General features: G+C 48.8%; 1 long non-coding RNA gene across 2 annotated transcripts in view; it reads right to left on the reverse strand.

Annotated features, from left to right (window-relative positions):
- The window catches only part of LOC134932370 (uncharacterized), a 61,685-nt gene that overhangs the window by 42,505 nt on the left and 1,130 nt on the right, over nucleotides 1-18,050 (reverse strand). The gene's annotated exons all lie outside the window — the stretch shown is intronic.

Consider the following 18,050-nt stretch of genomic DNA (forward strand, 5'->3'; position numbering starts at 1 on the left):
TGGTGTGCACTGGCTCCTCCCCCTATGACCCTCCTCCAAGCCTCAGTTAGGATACTGTGCCCGGACGAGCGTACATAATAAGGAAGGATATTGAATCCCGGGTAAGACTCATACCAGCCACACCAATCACACCGTACAACTTGTGATCTGAACCCAGTTAACAGTATGATAAACGCAAGGGAGCCTCTGAAAAGATGGCTCACAACAATAATAACCCGAATTTTTGTAACAATAACTATATACAAGTATTGCAGACAATCCGCACTAGGGATGGGCGCCCAGCATCCACTACGGACTATGAGAAATAGATTTATCGGTAAGTAAAATCTTATTTTCTCTGACGTCCTAGTGGATGCTGGGACTCCGTAAGGACCATGGGGATTATACCAAAGCTCCCAAACGGGCGGGAGAGTGCGGATGACTCTGCAGCACCGAATGAGAGAACTCCAGGTCCTCCTCAGCCAGGGTATCAAATTTGTAGAATTTAGCAAACGTGTTTGCCCCTGACCAAGTAGCTGCTCGGCAAAGTTGTAAAGCCGAGACCCCTCGGGCAGCCGCCCAAGATGAGCCCACTTTCCTTGTGGAATGGGCTTTTACTGATTTTGGCTGTGGCAATCCTGCCACAGAATGTGCAAGCTGAATTGTACTACAAATCCAACTAGCAATCGTCTGCTTAGAAGCAGGAGCACCCAGTTTGTTAGGTGCATACAGGATAAACAGCGAGTCAGATTTTCTGACTCCAGCCGTCCTGGAAACATATATTTTCAAGGCCCTGACAACGTCAAGCAACTTAGAGTCCTCTAAGTCCCTGGTAGCCGCAGGTACCACAATAGGTTGGTTCATGTGAAATGCAGAAACCACCTTAGGTAGAAATTGAGGACGAGTCCTCAATTCCGCCCTGTCAGAATGAAAAATTAAGTAAGGGCTTTTATATGATAAAGCCGCCAATTCTGACACACGCCTGGCTGAAGCCAAGGCTAACAGCATCGACACCTTCCATGTGAGATATTTTAAGTCCACAGTGGAAAGTGGTTCAAACCAATGTGACTTTAGAAAACTCAACACCACATTGAGATCCCAAGGTGCCACTGGAGGCACAAAAGGAGGCTGTATGTGCAGCACCCCTTTTACAAATGTCTGAACTTCAGGTACTGAAGCCAGTTCTTTTTGGAAGAAAATCGACAGGGCCGAAATTTGAACCTTAATGGACCCTAATTTTAGGCCCATAGACAGTCCTGTTTGCAGGAAATGAAGGAAACGACCCAGTTGAAATTCCTCTGTAGGGGCCCTCTTGGCCTCACACCACGCAACATATTTACGCCAAATGCGGTGATAATGTTTTGCGGTTACGTCCTTCCTGGCTTTGACCAGAGTAGGAATGACTTCTTCTGGAATGCCTTTTTCCCTCAGGATCCGGCGTTCAACCGCCATGCCGTCAAACGCAGCCGCGGTAAGTCTTGAAACAGACAAGGCCCCTGCAGTAGCAGGTCCTGTCTTAGAGGTAGAGGCCATGGTTCGTCCGTGAGCATCTCTTGAAGTTCCGGGTACCAAGTCCTTCTTGGCCAATCCGGGACCACGAGTATAGTTCTTACTCCTCTCCTTCTTATGATTCTCAGTACTTTTGGTATGAGAGGCAGAGGAGGGAACACATACACTGACTGGTACACCCACAGCGTTACCAGAGCGTCCACTGCTATTGCCTGAGGGTCCCTTGACCTGGCGCAATATCTGTCCAGTTTTTTGTTTAGACGTGACGCCATCATGTCCACCTTTGGTTTTTCCCAACGGTTTACAATCAGGTGGAAGACTTCTGGGTGAAGTCCCCACTCTCCCGGGTGAAGGTCGTGTCTGCTGAGGAAGTCTGCTTCCCAGTTGTCCACTCCCGGAATGAACACTGCTGACAGTGCTATCACATGATTTTCCGCCCAGCGAAGAATCCTTGCAGCTTCTGCCATTGCCCTCCTGCTTCTCGTGCCGCCCTGTCTGTTTACGTGGGCGACTGACGTGATGTTGTCCGATTGGATCAACACCGCCTGACCCTGAAGCAGAGGTTTTGCTTGACTTCGGGCATTGTAAATGGCCCTTAGTTCCAGAATGTTTATATGAAGAGATGTTTCCATGCTTGACCACAAGCCCTGGAAATTCCTTCCCTGTGTGACTGCTCCCCAGCCTCTCAGGCTGGCATCCGTGGTTACCAGGATCCAATCCTGAATGCCAAATCTGCGGCCCTCTAGTAGATGAGCACTCTGCAGCCACCACAGGAGAGACACCCTTGTCATTGGCGACAGGGTTATCCGCTGCTGCATCTGCAGATGCGATCCGGATCATTTGTCCAGTAGATCCCACTGAAATGTTCTTGCATGGAATCTTCCGAATGGAATCGCTTCGTAAGAAGCCACCATTTTTCCCAGGACCCTCGTGCACTGATGCACTGAGACCTGGCCTGGTTTTAGGAGGTTCCTGACTAGCTCGGATAACTCCCTGGCCTTCTCCTCCGGGAGAAACACCTTCTTCTGGACTGTGTCCAGAATCATTCCTAGGAACAGTAGACGTGTCGTTGGAATCAGCTGCGATTTTGGAATATTTAGAATCCACCCGTGCTGACGTAACACTACCTGAGATAGTGCTACTCCGACTTCTAACTGTTCCCTGGATCTTGCCCTTATCAGGAGATCGTCCAAGTAAGGGATAATTAAAATGCCTTTTCTTCGTAGAAGAATCATCATTTCGGCCATTACCTTGGTAAAGACCCGAGGTGCCGTGGACAATCCAAACGGCAGCGTCTGAAACTGATAATGACAGTTTTGTACTACAAACCTGAGGTACCCTTGGTGAGAAGGGTATATTGGGACGTGGAGATAAGCATCTTTGATGTCCAGAGACACCATATAGTCCCCTTCTTCCAGGTTCGCTATCACTGCTCTGAGTGACTCCATCTTGAATTTGAACCTTTTTATGTAAGTGTTCAAGGATTTCAGATTTAAAATTGGTCTCACCGAGCCGTCCGGCTTCGGTACCACAAACAGCGTGGAATAATACCCCTTTCCTTGTTGCAGGAGGGGTACCTTGATTATCACCTGCTGGGAATACAGCTTGTGAATGGCTTCCAAAACTGCCTCCCTGTCGGAGGGAGACTTTGGTAAAGCAGACTTCAGGAACCGACGAGGGGGAAACGCCTCGAATTCCAGTTTGTACCCTTGCGATACTACCTGTAGAATCCAGGGATCCACTTGCGAGTGAGCCCACTGCGCGTTGAAATTCTTGAGACGGGCCCCCACCATATCTGAGTCTGCTTGTAAAGCCCCAGCGTCATGCTGAAGACTTGGCAGAAGCAGGGGAGGGCTTCTGCTCCTGTGAAGCGGCTGCATGGTGCAGTCTTTTTCCTCTTCCTCTGCCCCGGGGCAGAAAAGAGTGTCCTTTTGCTCGCTTGTACTTATGGGAACGAAAGGACTGAGTTTGAAAAGACGGTGTCTTTTTCTGCTGATGTGGAGTGACCTGGGGTAAAAAGGTGGATTTTCCAGCCGTTGCCGTGGCCACCAGATCCGATAGACCAGCCCCAAATAACTCCTCCCCTTTATACGGCAATACTTCCATGTGCCGTTTGGAATCCGCATCCCCTGACCACTGTCGCGTCCATAACGCTCTTCTGGCAGAGATGGACATAGCACTTACTCTTGATGCCAGGGTGCAAATATCCCTCTGTGCATCACGCATATATAGTAATGCATCCTTTAAATGTTCTATAGTTAACAAAATATTGTCCCTATCCAGGGTATCAATATTCTCAGTCAGGGAATCCGACCATGCGACTCCAGCACTGCACATCCAGGCTGAGGCGATTGCTGGTCGCAGTATAACACCAGTATGTGTGTATATACTTTTTAGGATATTTTCCAGCCTTCTATCAGCTGGTTCTTTGAGGGTGGCCGTATCAGGAGACGGTAACGCTACTTGTTTAGATAAACGTGTGAGCGCCTTTTCTACCCTAGGGGGTGTTTCCCAACGCGCCCTAACCTCTGGCGGGAAGGGATATAATGCTAATAATTTTTTAGAAATTAGCTGTTTTTTAATCGGGGGAAACCCACGCTTTTTCACACACCTCATTTATTTCCTCTGACTCAGGAAAAACTATTGGTAGTTTTTTCTCACCCCACATAATACCCTTCTTTGTGGTACTTGTAGTGTCAGAAAGGTTCAATGCCTCTTTCATTGCCGTGATCATGTAACGTGTGGCCCTACTGGACATTACGTTTGTCTCGTCACCGTCGACACTAGACTCAGTATCTGTGTCAGGGTCTGTGTCGACCCACTGAGGTAACGGGCGTTTTAGCGCCCCTGACGGTGTCTGAGACGCCTGGACAGGCACTAATTGATTTGCCGGCTGTCTCATGTCGTCAACAGTTTTTTGCAAATTGCTGACATTATCACTTAATTGTTTAAATACAATCATCCAGTCAGGTGTCGACTCCCTAGGGGGTGACATCACCAACACAGGCAACTGCTCCGCCTCCACATCATTTTCCTCCTCATACATGTCGACACACGCGTACCGACACACAGCACACACACCGGGAATGCTCTGATAGAGGACAGGACCCCACTTAGCCCTTTGGAGAGACAGAGGGAGAGTCTGCCAGCACACACCCAGCGCTATATATATATATATACACAGGGATAACCTTATATAAGTGTTATTCCCTTATAGCTGCTGTTATTATCGTTATTTGCTGCCAAAAATGCCCCCCCTTCTCTTTTTTACCCTGATTCTGAAGCAGGACTGCAGGGGAGAGTCAGGGAGCCGTCCTTCCAGCGGAGCTGTGAGGGAAAATGGCGCTTGTGTGCTGAGGAGATAGGCTCCGCCCCTTCACGACGTCCTTATCTCCCGCTTTTTTGTGTAAAAATGGCAGGGGATTAAAATACATCCATATAGCCCAGGAGCTATATGTGATGTATTCTTTTTGCCACCTAAGGTATATTGTTATATTGCGTCTCAGGGCGCTCCCCCCCAGCGCCCTGCACCCTCAGTGACCGGAGTGTGAAGTGTGCTGAGAGCAATGGCGCACAGCTGCGGTGCTGTGCGCTACCTTAGACTGAAGACAGGATGTCTTCTGCCGCCGATTTCACCGGACCTCTTCGTCTCTTCTGGCTCTGTAAGGGGGACGGCGGCGCGGCTCCGGTGACCCATCCAGGCTGAACCTGTGATCGTCCCTCTGGAGCTAATGTCCAGTAGCCTAAGAAACCCGATCCACTCTGCACTCAGGTGAGTCCGTTTCTTCTCCCCTTAGTCCCACGATGCAGTGAGCCTGTTGCCAGCAGGACTCACTGAAAATAAAAAAACCTAAACTAAACTTTTATTCTAAGCAGCTCAGGAGAGCCACCTAGATTGCACCCTTCTCGGCCGGGCACAAAAATCTAACTGAGGCTTGGAGGAGGGTCATAGGGGGAGGAGCCAGTGCACACCACCTGATCCTTAAGCTTTTATTTTGTGCCCTGTCTCCTGCGGAGCCGCTATTCCCCATGGTCCTTACGGAGTCCCATCATCCACTAGGACGTCAGAGAAATCCCATTATATTTCTTTCATAGCCTTTTAAAAATAAGAATTTACTTACCGATAATTCTATTTCTCGGAGTCCGTAGTGGATGCTGGGGTTCCTGAAAGGACCATGGGGAATAGCGGCTCCGCAGGAGACAGGGCACAAAAAGTAAAGCTTTAGGATCAGGTGGTGTGCACTGGCTCCTCCCCCTATGACCCTCCTCCAAGCCTCAGTTAGGTACTGTGCCCGGACGAGCGTACACAATAAGGAAGGATTTATGAATCCCGGGTAAGACTCATACCAGCCACACCAATCACACTGTACAACCTGTGATCTGAACCCAGTTAACAGTATGATAACAGCGGAGCCTCTGAAAAGATGGCTCACAACAATAATAACCCGATTTTTGTAACTATGTACAAGTAATGCAGATAATCCGCACTTGGGATGGGCGCCCAGCATCCACTACGGACTCCGAGAAATAGAATTATCGGTAAGTAAATTCTTATTTTCTCTATCGTCCTAGTGGATGCTGGGGTTCCTGAAAGGACCATGGGGATTATACCAAAGCTCCCAAACGGGCGGGAGAGTGCGGATGACTCTGCAGCACCGAATGAGAGAACTCCAGGTCCTCCTTAGCCAGGGTATCAAATTTGTAGGATTTTACAAACGTGTTTGCCCCTGACTAAATAGCCGCTCGGCAAAGTTGTAAAGCCGAGACCCCTCGGGCAGCCGCCCAAGATGAGCCCCCCTTCCTTGTGGAATGGGCATTTACATATTTTGGCTGTGGCAGGCCTGCCACAGAATGTGCAAGCTGAATTGTATTACACATCCAACTAGCAAAAGTCTGCTTAAAAGCAAGAGCACCCACTTTGTTGGGTGCATACAGGATAACAGCAAGTCAGTTTTCCTGACTCCAGCCGTCCTGGAACCTATATTTTCAGGGCCCTGACATCATCTAGCAACTTGGAGTCCTCCAAGTCCCTAGTAGGCGCAAGACACCACAATAAGCTGGTTCAGGTGAAACACTGACACCACCTTAGGGAGAGAACTGGGGACGAGTCCGCAGCTCTGCCCTGTCCGAATGGACAAACAGATATGGGCTTTTTTGAGAAAAAAACCACCAATTTGACACTCGCCTGGTCCAGGCCAGGTCCAAGAGCATGTTCACTTTTCATGTGAGATGCTTCAAATCCACAGATTTGACTGGTTTTAAACCAATGTGTTTTGAGGAATCCCAGAACTACGTTGAGATCCCACAGTGCCACTGGAGGCACAAAAGGGGGTTGTATATGCAATACTCCCTTGACAAACTTCTGGACTTCAGGAACTGAAGCCAATTCTTTCTGGAAGTAAAATCGACAGGGCCGAAATTTGAACCTTAATGGACCCCAATTTGAGGCCCATAGACACTCCTGTTTGCAAGAAATGCAGGAATCGACCGAGTTGAAATTTCTTCGTGGGGCCTTCCTGGCCTCACACCACGCAACATATTTTCGCCACATGTGGTGATAAAGTTGTGCGGTCACCTCCTTTCTGGCTTTGACCAGGGTAGGAATGACCTCTTCCTGAATGCCTTTTCCCTTAGGATCCGGCGTTCCACCGCCATGCCGTCAAACGCAGCTGCGGTAAGTCTTGGAACAGACATGGTACTTGCTGAAACAAGTCCCTTCTTAGCGGCAGAGGCCATAAGTCCTCTGTGAGCATCTCTTGAAGTTCCGGGTACCAAGTCCTTCTTGGCCAATCCGGAGCCATGAGTATAGTTCTTACTCCTCTACGTCTTATAATTCTCAGTACCGTAGGTATGAAAAGCAGAGGATGGAACACATACACCGACTGGTACACCCACGGTGTTACCAGAACGTCCACAGCTATTGCCTGAGGGTCTCTTAACCTGGCGCAATACCTGTCCCGTTTTTTGTTCAGACGGGACGCCATCATGTCCACCTTTGGTAATTCCCAACGGTTTACAATTATGTGGAAAACTTCCCCATGAAGTTCCCACTCTGCCGGGTGGAGGTCGTGCCTACTGAGGAAGTCTGCTTCCCAGTTTCCATTCCCGGAATGAAACACTGCTGACAGTGTTATCACATGATTTTCCGCCCAGCGAAAAGTCCTTGCAGTTTTTGCCACTGCCCTCCTGCTTCTTGTGCCGCCCTGTCTATTTACGTGGGCAACTGCCGTGATGTTTTATCCCACTGGATCAATACCGGCTGACCTTGAAGCAGAGGTCTTGCTAAGCTTAGAGCATTATAAATTTACCCTTAGCTATATTTATGTGGAGAAAAATCTCCAGACTTGATCACACTCCCTGGAAATTTTTTCCTTGTGTGACTGCTCCCCAGCCTCTCGGGCTGGCCTCCGTGGTCACCAACATCCAAAACTGAATGCCGAATCTGCGGCCCTCTAGAAGATGAGCACTCTGTAACCACCACAGGAGAGACACCCTTGTCCTTGGATATAGGGTTATCCGCTGATGCATCTGAAGATGCGATCCGGACCATTTGTCCAGCAGATCCCACTGAAAAGTTCTTGCATGAAATCTGCCGACTGGAATTGCTTCGAAGGAAGTCACCATTTTTTTTTTTTTTTTTTTTTACCATGGCCCTTGTGCAATGATGCACTGATTTTAGGAGGTTCCTGACTAGCTCGGATAACTCCCTGGCTTTCTCTTCCGGGAGAAACACCTTTTTCTGGACTGTGTCCAGAATCATCCCTAAGCACAGGAGACTTGTTGTCGGGATCAGCTGCGATTTTGGAATATTTAGAATCCACTCCTGCTGTTGTAACAGTATCCGAGATAGTGCTACTCCGACCTCCAACTGTTCCCTGGACTTTGCCCTTATCAGGAGATCGTCCAAGTAAGGGATAATTAAGACGCCTTTTCTTCGAAGAAGAACCATCATTTCGGCCATTACCTTGGTAAAGACCCGGGGTGCCGTAGACAATCCAAACGGCAGCGTCTGAAACTGATAGTGACAGTTCTGTACCACGAACCTGAGGTACCCTTAGTGATAAGGGCAAATTTTTGGACATGGAGGTAAGCATCCCTGATGTCTCGGGACACCAGATAGTCCCCTTCTTCCCGGTTCGTTATCACTGCTCTGAGTGACTCCATCTTGATTTGAACCTTTGTAAGTGTTCAAATTTTTTTAGATTTAGAATAGGTCTCACCTAGCCTTCTGGCTTCAGTACCACAATATAGTGTGGAATAATACCCCCTTTTCTTGTTGTAGGAGGGGTAATTTAATTATCACCTGCTGGGAATACAGCTCGTGAATTTTTTCCCATACTGCCTCCTTGTCGGAGGGAGACCTTGGTAAAGCAGACTTCAGGAGCCTGCGCAGGGGAAACGTCTCGACATTCCAAACTGTACCCCTGGGATACTACTTGTAGGATCCAGGGGTCCTGTACGGTCTCAGCGTCATGCTGAGAGCTTGTCAGAAGCGGTGGAACGCTTCTGTTCCTGGGAATGGGCTGCCTGCTGCAGTCTTCTTCCCTTTCCTCTATCCCTGGGCAGATATGACTCTTATAGGGACGAAAGGACTGAAGCTGAAAAGACGGTGTCTTTTTCTGCAGAGATGTGACTTAGGGTAAAAACGGTGGATTTTCCAGCAGTTGCCGTGGCCACCAGGTCCGATGGACCGACCCCAAATAACTCCTCTTCCTTTATACGGCAATACACCTTTGTGCCGTTTGGAATCTGCATCACCTGACCACTGTCGTGTCCATAAACATCTTCTGGCAGATATGGACATCGCACTTACTCTTGATGCCAGAGTGCAAATATCCCTCTGTGCATCTCGCATATATAGAAATACATCCTTTAAATGCTCTATAGTCAATAAAATACTGTCCCTGTCAAGGGTATCAATATTTTTAGTCAGGGAATCCGACCAAGCCACCCCAGCTCTGCACATCCAGGCTGAGGCGATCGCTGGTCGCAGTATAACACCAGTATGTGTGTATATACTTTTTATGATATTTTTCCAGCCTCCTGTCAGCTGGCTCCTTGAGGACGGCCCTATCTATAGACGGTACCGCCACTTGTTCTGATAAGCGTGTGAGCGCCTTATCCACCCTAAGGGGTGTTTCCCAACGCGCCCTAACTTCTGGCGGGAAAGGGTATACCGCCCATATTTTCTATCGGGGGGAACCCACGCATCATCACACACTTCATTTAATTTATCTGATTCAGGAAAAACTACGGTAGTTTTTTCACATCCCACATAATACCCTCTTTTGTGGTACTTGTAGTATCAGAAATATGTAACACCTCCTTCATTGCCCTTAACGTGTGGCCCTAATAAGGAATACGTTTGTTTATTCACCGTCGACACTGGATTCAGTGTCCCTGTCTGTGTCTGTGTCGACCGACTAAAGTAAACGGGCGTTTTAAAAACCCCTGACGGTGTTTTTGAGACGTCTGGACCGGTACTAATTGTTTGTCGGCCGTCTCATGTCGTCAACCGACCTTGGCGCGTGTTGACATTATCACGTAATTCCCTAAATAAGCCATCCATTCCGGTGTCGACTCCCTAGAGAGTGACATCACCATTACAGGCAATTGCTCCGCCTCCTCACCAACATCGTCCTCATACATGTCGACACACACGTACCGACACACAGCACACACACAGGGAATGCTCTGATAGAGGACAGGACCAACTAGCCCTTTGGAGAGACAGAGGGAGAGTTTGCCAGCACACACCAAAAAACGCTATAATTATATAGGGACAACCTTATATAAGTGTTTTCCCTTATAGCATCTTTTTTATATATTTCTAACGCCAAATTAGTGCCCCCCCTCTCTGTTTTAACCCTGTTTCTGTAGTGCAGTGCAGGGGAGAGCCTGGGAGCCTTCCCTCCAGCCTTTCTGTGAGGGAAAATGGCGCTGTGTGCTGAGGAGATAGGCCCCGCCCCTTTTTCGGCGGCCTCGTCTCCCGCTCTTAACGGATTCTGGCAGGGGTTAAATATCTCCATATAGCCCCCGGAGGCTATATGTGAGGTATTTTTAGCCAAAAAAGGTTTTCATTTGCCTCCCAGGGCGCCCCCCTCCCAGCGCCCTGCACCCTCAGTGACTGCCGTGTGAAGTGTGCTGAGAGGAAAATGGCGCACAGCTGCAGTGCTGTGCGCTACCTTAAGAAGACTGAGGAGTCTTCTGCCGCCGATTCTGGACCTCTTCTCGTTTCAGCATCTGCAAGGGGGCCGGCGGCGAGGCTCCGGTGACCATCCAGGCTGTACCTGTGATCGTCCCTCTGGAGCTAATGTCCAGTAGCCAAGAAGCCAATCCATCCTGCACGCAGGTGAGTTCACTTCTTCTCCCCTAAGTCCCTCGTTGCAGTGATCCTGTTGCCAGCAGGACTCACTGTAAAATAAAAAACCTAAGCTAAACTTTTCTAAGCAGCTCTTTAGGAGAGCCACCTAGATTGCACCCTTCTCGGCCGGGCACAAAAAATAAGATTTTACTTACCGATAAATCTATTTCTCGGAGTCCGTAGTGGATGCTGGGGTTCCTGAAAGGACCATGGGGAATAGCGGCTCCGCAGGAGACAGGGCACAAAAAGTAAAGCTTTTCCAGATCAGGTGGTGTGCACTGGCTCCTCCCCCTATGACCCTCCTCCAGACTCCAGTTAGGTACTGTGCCCGGACGAGCGTACACAATAAGGGAGGATTTTGAATCCCGGGTAAGACTCATACCAGCCACACCAATCACACCGTACAACTTGTGATCTAAACCCAGTTAACAGTATGATAACAGCGGAGCCTCTGAAAGATGGCTTCCTTCAACAATAACCCGAATTAGTTAACAATAACTATGTACAATTATTGCAGATAATCCGCACTTGGGATGGGCGCCCAGCATCCACTACGGACTCCGAGAAATAGATTTATCGGTAAGTAAAATCTTATTTTCTCTATCGTCCTAGTAAATGCTGGGGTTCCTGAAAGGACCATGGGGATTATACCAAAGCTCCCAAACGGGCGGGAGAGTGCGGATGACTCTGCAGCACCGAATGAGAGAACTCCAGGTCCTCCTTAGCCAGAGTATCAAATTTGTAAAATTTTACAAACGTGTTCTCCCCTGACCACGTAGCTGCTCGGCAAAGTTGTAATGCCGAGACCCCTCGGGCAGCCGCCCAAGATGAGCCCACCTTCCTTGTGGAGTGGGCCTTTACAGATTTAGGCTGTGGCAGGCCTGCCACAGAATGTGCAAGTTGGATTGTGCTACAGATCCAACGAGCAATCGTCTGCTTAGACGCAGGAGCACCCATCTTGTTGGGTGCATACAATATAAACAACGAGTCAGATTTTCTGACTCCAGCTGTCCTTGCAATATATATTTTTAATGCTCTGACAACGTCCAGTAACTTGGAGTCCTCCAAGTCACTTGTAGCCGCAGGCACTACAATAGGCTGGTTCAGATGAAATGCTGACACCACCTTAGGGAGAAAATGCGGACGAGTCCGCAGTTCTGCCCTGTCCGAATGGAAAATCAGATATGGGCTTTTGTAAGATAAAGCTGCCAGTTCTGACACTCTCCTGGCCGAAGCCAGGGCTAGAAGCATGGTCACTTTCCATGTGAGATATTTCAAATCCACCTTTTTTAGTGGTTCAAACCAATGAGATTTTAGAAAGTCCAAAACCACATTGAGATCCCACGGTGCCACTGGAGGCACCACAGGAGGCTGTATATGCAGCACTCCCTTAACAAAGGTCTGGACTTCAGGGACTGAAGCCAATTCTTTTTGAAAGAAAATCGACAGGGCCGAAATTTGAACCTTAATAGATCCCAATTTGAGACCCATAGACAATCCTGATTGCAGGAAATGTAGGAATCGACCCAGTTGAAATTCCTCCGTCGGAGCACTCCGATCTTCGCACCACGCAACATATTTTCGCCAAATTCGGTGATAATGTTGCACGGTTACTTCCTTCCTTGCTTTAATCAAAGTAGGAATGACTTCTTCCGGCATGCCTTTTTCCTTTAGAATCCGGCGTTCAACCGCCATGCTGTCAAACGCAGCCGCGGTAAGTCTTGAAACAGACAGGGACCCTGCTGAAGCAAGTCCCTCCTTAGAGGTAGAGGCCACGGATCTTCCGTGATCATCTCTTGAAGTTCCGGGTACCAAGTCCTTCTTGGCCAATCCGGAACCACTAGTATCGTTCTTACGCCTCTTTGCCGTATAATTCTCAATACTTTTGGTATGAGAGGCAGAGGAGGAAACACATACACCGACTGGTACACCCAAGGCGTTACCAGCGCGTCCACAGCTATTGCCTGCGGATCTCTTGACCTGGCGCAATACCTGTCCAGTTTTTTGTTGAGGCGAGACGCCATCATGTCCACCATTGGTCTTTCCCAACGGGTTACCAGCATGTGGAAGACTTCTGGATGAAGTCCCCACTCTCCCGGGTGAAGATCGTGTCTGCTGAGGAAGTCTGCTTCCCAGTTGTCCACTCCCGGGATGAACACTGCTGACAGTGCTATCACATGATTCTCTGCCCAGCGAAGAATCCTTGCAGCTTCTGCCATTGCACTCCTGCTTCTTGTGCCGCCCTGTCTGTTCACATGGGCGACTGCCGTGATGTTGTCCGACTGGATCAACACCGGTTTTCCCTGAAGCAGAGGTTCTGCCTGGCTTAGAGCATTGTATATTGCTCTTAGTTCCAGAATGTTTATGTGAAGAGACGTTTCCAGGCTCGTCCATACTCCCTGGAAGTTTCTTCCTTGTGTGACTGCTCCCCAGCCTCTCAGGCTGGCGTCCGTGGTCACCAGGATCCAATCCTGTATGCCGAATCTGCGGCCCTCCAATAGATGAGCACTCTGCAACCACCACAGAAGAGACACCCTTGTCCTTGGAGACAGGGTTATCCGCAGGTGCATCTGAAGATGCGACCCTGACCATTTGTCCAACAGATCCCTTTGGAAAATTCTTGCGTGGAATCTGCCGAATGGAATTGCTTCGTAAGAAGCCACCATTTTTCCCAGGACTCTTGTGCATTGATGTACAGACACCTTTCCTGGTTTTAGGAGGTTCCTGACAAGCTCGGATAACTCCTTGGCTTTTTCCTCCGGGAGAAAAACCTTTTTCTGAACCGTGTCCAGAATCATCCCTAGGAACAGCAGACGAGTTGTCGGCATTAACTGTGATTTTGGAATATTCAGAATCCACCCGTGCTGTTTTAGCACTTCTTGAGACAGTGCTAATCCCATCTCTAGCTGTTCTCTGGACCTTGCCCTTATTAGGAGATCGTCCAAGTATGGGATAATTAATATGCCTTTTCTTCGAAGAAGAATCATCATCTCGGCCATTACCTTTGTAAAGACCCGAGGTGCCGTGGACAATCCGAACGGCAGCGTCTGAAACTGATAGTGACAGTTTTGTACAACGAACCTGAGGTACCCCTGGTGTGAGGGGTAAATTGGAACGTGGAGATACGCATCCTTGATGTCCAAGGATACCATAAAGTCCCCTTCTTCCAGGTTCGCTATCACTGCTCTGAGTGACTCCATCTTGAACTTCTTTATGTACAGGTTCAAGGACTTCAGATTTAGAATAGGCCTTACCGAGCCATCCGGCTTCGGTACCACAAATAGAGTGGAATAATACCCCTTCCCTTGTTGTAGAAGAGGTACCTTGACTATCACCTGCTGAGAGTACAGCTTGTGAATGGCTTCCAAAACCGTCTCCCTTTCGGAGGGGGACGTTGGTAAAGCAGACTTCAGGAAACGGCGAGGTGGATCTGTCTCTAATTCCAACCTGTATCCCTGAGATATTATCTGCAGGATCCAGGGATCTACCTGCGAGTGAGCCCACTGCGCGCTGTAATTTTTGAGACGACCGCCCACCGTCCCCGAGTCCGCTTGAGAAGCCCCAGCGTCATGCTGAGGCTTTTGTAGAAGCCGGGGAGGGCTTCTGTTCCTGGGAAGGAGCTGCCTGTTGCTGTCTCTTCCCTCGACCTCTGCCTCGTGGCAGATATGAATAGCCCTTTGCTCTCTTATTTTTAAAGGAACGAAAGGGCTGCGGTTGAAAAGTCGGTGCCTTTTTCTGTTGGGGAGTGACTTGAGGTAGAAAGGTGGATTTCCCGGCTGTAGCCGTGGCCACCAAATCTGATAGACCGACTCCAAATAACTCCTCCCCTTTATACGGCAAAACTTCCATATGCCGTTTTGAATCCGCATCGCCTGTCCACTGTCGCGTCCATAAAGCTCTTCTGGCCGAAATGGACATAGCACTTACCCGTGATGCCAGTGTGCAGATATCCCTCTGTGCATCACGCATATAAAGAAATGCATCCTTTATTTGTTCTAACGACAGTAAAATATTGTCCCTGTCCAGGGTATCAATATTTTCAATCAGGGACTCTGACCAAACTACCCCAGCACTGCACATCCAGGCAGTCGCTATAGCTGGTCGTAGTATAACACCTGCATGTGTGTATATACTTTTTTGGATATTTTCCATCCTCCTATCTGATGGATCTTTAAGTGCGGCCGTCTCAGGAGAGGGTAACGCCACTTGTTTAGATAAGCGTGTTAGCGCCTTGTCCACCCTAGGAGGTGTTTCCCAGCGCTCCCTAACCTCTGGCGGGAAAGGGTATAATGTCAATAATTTCTTTGAAATCATCAGCTTTTTATCAGGGGCAACCCACGCTTCATTACACACGTCATTTAATTCTTCTGATTCAGGAAAAACTATAGGTAGTTTTTTCACACCCCACATAATACCCTGTTTAGTGGTACCTGTAGTATCAGCTAAATGTAACGCCTCCTTCATTGCCAAAATCATATAACGTGTGGCCCTACTGGAAAATACGGTTGATTCGTCACCGTCACCACTGGAGTCAGTGCCTGTGTCTGGGTCTGTGTCGACCGACTGAGGCAAAGGGCGTTTCACAGCCCCTGACGGTGTTTGAGTCGCCTGGACAGGCACTAATTGATTGTCCGGCCGTCTCATGTCGTCAAACGACTGCTTTAGCGTGTTGACACTATCCCGTAGTTCCATAAATAAAGGCATCCATTCTGGTGTCGACTCCCTAGGGGGTGACATCCTCATATTTGGCAATTGCTCCGCCTCCACACCAATATCGTCCTCATACATGTCGACACACACGTACCGACACACAGCAGACACACAGGGAATGCTCCTAACGAAGACAGGACCCACTAGCCCTTTGGGGAGACAGAGGGAGAGTTTGCCAGCACACACCAAAAGCGCTATATATAACAGGATTAGCCTTATAATAAGTGCTCCCTTATAGCTGCTTTATATATATCAAAATATCGCCATAAATTTGCCCCCCCTCTCTGTTTTACCCTGTTTCTGTAGTGCAGTGCAGGGGAGAGACCTGGGAGCCGTCCTGACCAGCGGAGCTGTGAGAGGAAATGGCGCCGTGTGCTGAGGAGATAGGCCCCGCCCCTTTTTTTGGCGGGCTCGTCTCCCGCTATTTAGTGAATCCAGGCAGGGGTTAAATATCTCCATATAGCCTCTGGGGGCTATATGTGAGGTATTTTTAGCCTTTATATAGGTTACATTTGCCTCCCAGGGCGCCCCCCCCCAGCGCCCTGCACCCTCAGTGACTGCGTGTGAAGTGTGCTGAGAGGAAAATGGCGCACAGCTGCAGTGCTGTGCGCTACCTTTAGAAGACTGCAGGAGTCTTCAGCCGCCGATTCTGGACCTCTTCTGACTTCAGCATCTGCAAGGGGGCCGGCGGCGCGGCTCCGGTGACCATCCAGGCTGTACCTGTGATCGTCCCTCTGGAGCTGATGTCCAGTAGCCAAGAAGCCAATCCATCCTGCACGCAGGTGAGTTCACTTCTTCTCCCCTCAGTCCCTCGTTGCAGTGATCCTGTTGCCAGCAGGACTCACTGTAAAATAAAAAACCTAAGCTAAATTTTTTCTAAGCAGCTCTTTAGGAGAGCCACCTAGATTGCACCCTTCTCGGCCGGGCACAAAAATCTAACTGGAGTCTGGAGGAGGGTCATAGGGGGAGGAGCCAGTGCACACCACCTGATCTGGAAAAGCTTTACTTTTTGTGCCCTGTCTCCTGCGGAGCCGCTATTCCCCATGGTCCTTTCAGGAACCCCAGCATCCACTAGGACGATAGAGAAATCTAACTGAGGCTTGGAGGAGGGTCATAGGGGGAGGAGCCAGTGCACACCACCTGATCCTAAAGCTTTACTTTTTGTGCCCTGTCTCCTGCGGAGCCGCTATTCCCCATGGTCCTTTCAGGAACCCCAGCATCCACTAGGACAATAGAGAAATATACTTTAAGGTTCAATTTAAACAAAAAGGGACACGATAACTCATCTGCCTTAGGTTGACAATGTTAATTGTACCCATTTTTTTTTTTTTTTGCACCAAAAAAAATTATTAAGTATGAAGTAAAGGAATGTATAACGAACTCTTGGAGCCAGGCAAAATTGTTAAAACTTTTTCTTTCTGGAACCTCCATATATTGATCGACAAAGTTTCAAAGTGATACGTGGATTACGCACTGAGATGTGAATTTTTTTTCAAATACACCTCACAAAAAAATGGAGCCTCAGGAGTGGCATTTCCGGGTAATTTTTCAAAACTTTGACCCCCTATATTTCAAAAACTGTGAGACCTAGAAGAGAAAAATTTGACATGGGTTAGTAGCTATGTGGTAGTATCAAGTGTACAAAGTATCATGAAAATCTGAGTCGGTGGGTGTCATGCCTGGGTGAATTGACATGGAATGACCCCGCATCTTCTCCTGCCACTGAATGCTCCCGGGACTTCCGGGTAACGCTGTGATCCCTCTCAGACGCTAGAGGTCAAGTATGACCGCTAGCATCTGTCTCCTCCGAGGCGGAGGAGTGCTACAGCAGGCAGGGGACTCAGGGGAGTCAATTGCAGACTACTCCTGAGGTTGGGCTGCAGCACCCCAAGGGTCGAGCTACCTGGATTGTGGCGGCGAGCTGCCCGTCTGTGACAACCGCTGACCTAGTGACCTAGAGCATGTAATGTTTGCACTCTTAGCCTGTGTGGTTGACAAGATTCAATGAATGGTGATTAGCATATAGTATATATTATGAATGAAAATATAGAAAAAAAATTCTATAGTCTCCCTAATCCTAAAAGTGTATGATATAAAGTGGTAAATAAGAAAGCTAAGTTGAGTAAAGGAGGCTGGGACAGAGCAGAAGAGGCCGGTGAACAGTGAGCATAGATCACAGGAAGGAACCAGGGGGATCCATGATGTTGCTGCGCTGCCTCAGCCTGCCTCTCATACAGGGCGGGATGTACTAAAATTAAAATTACTGCATTTTCATATGTACTTACCTCCGTCCGCCGCGCAGCGTAAAGTCTGCTATTTCTGGCGTTACCCTGTAGAAGCATATGGGGCTTCTTCTGCAATGCAATGTGTAGAGGGTTCCATCATGAGACCCTCCCAGAATCCCCAGCGGCTACCCCTGGTCTGCACATGAATAGATGGACTCCCGGGTCATAGACCTGGAAATCCAGCAGCTGCATCGCAAAGGACA

The sequence above is a fragment of the Pseudophryne corroboree genome, chromosome 6 (genome assembly GCF_028390025.1).
Source record: "Pseudophryne corroboree isolate aPseCor3 chromosome 6, aPseCor3.hap2, whole genome shotgun sequence".
Lineage (NCBI taxonomy): Eukaryota > Metazoa > Chordata > Amphibia > Anura > Myobatrachidae > Pseudophryne > Pseudophryne corroboree.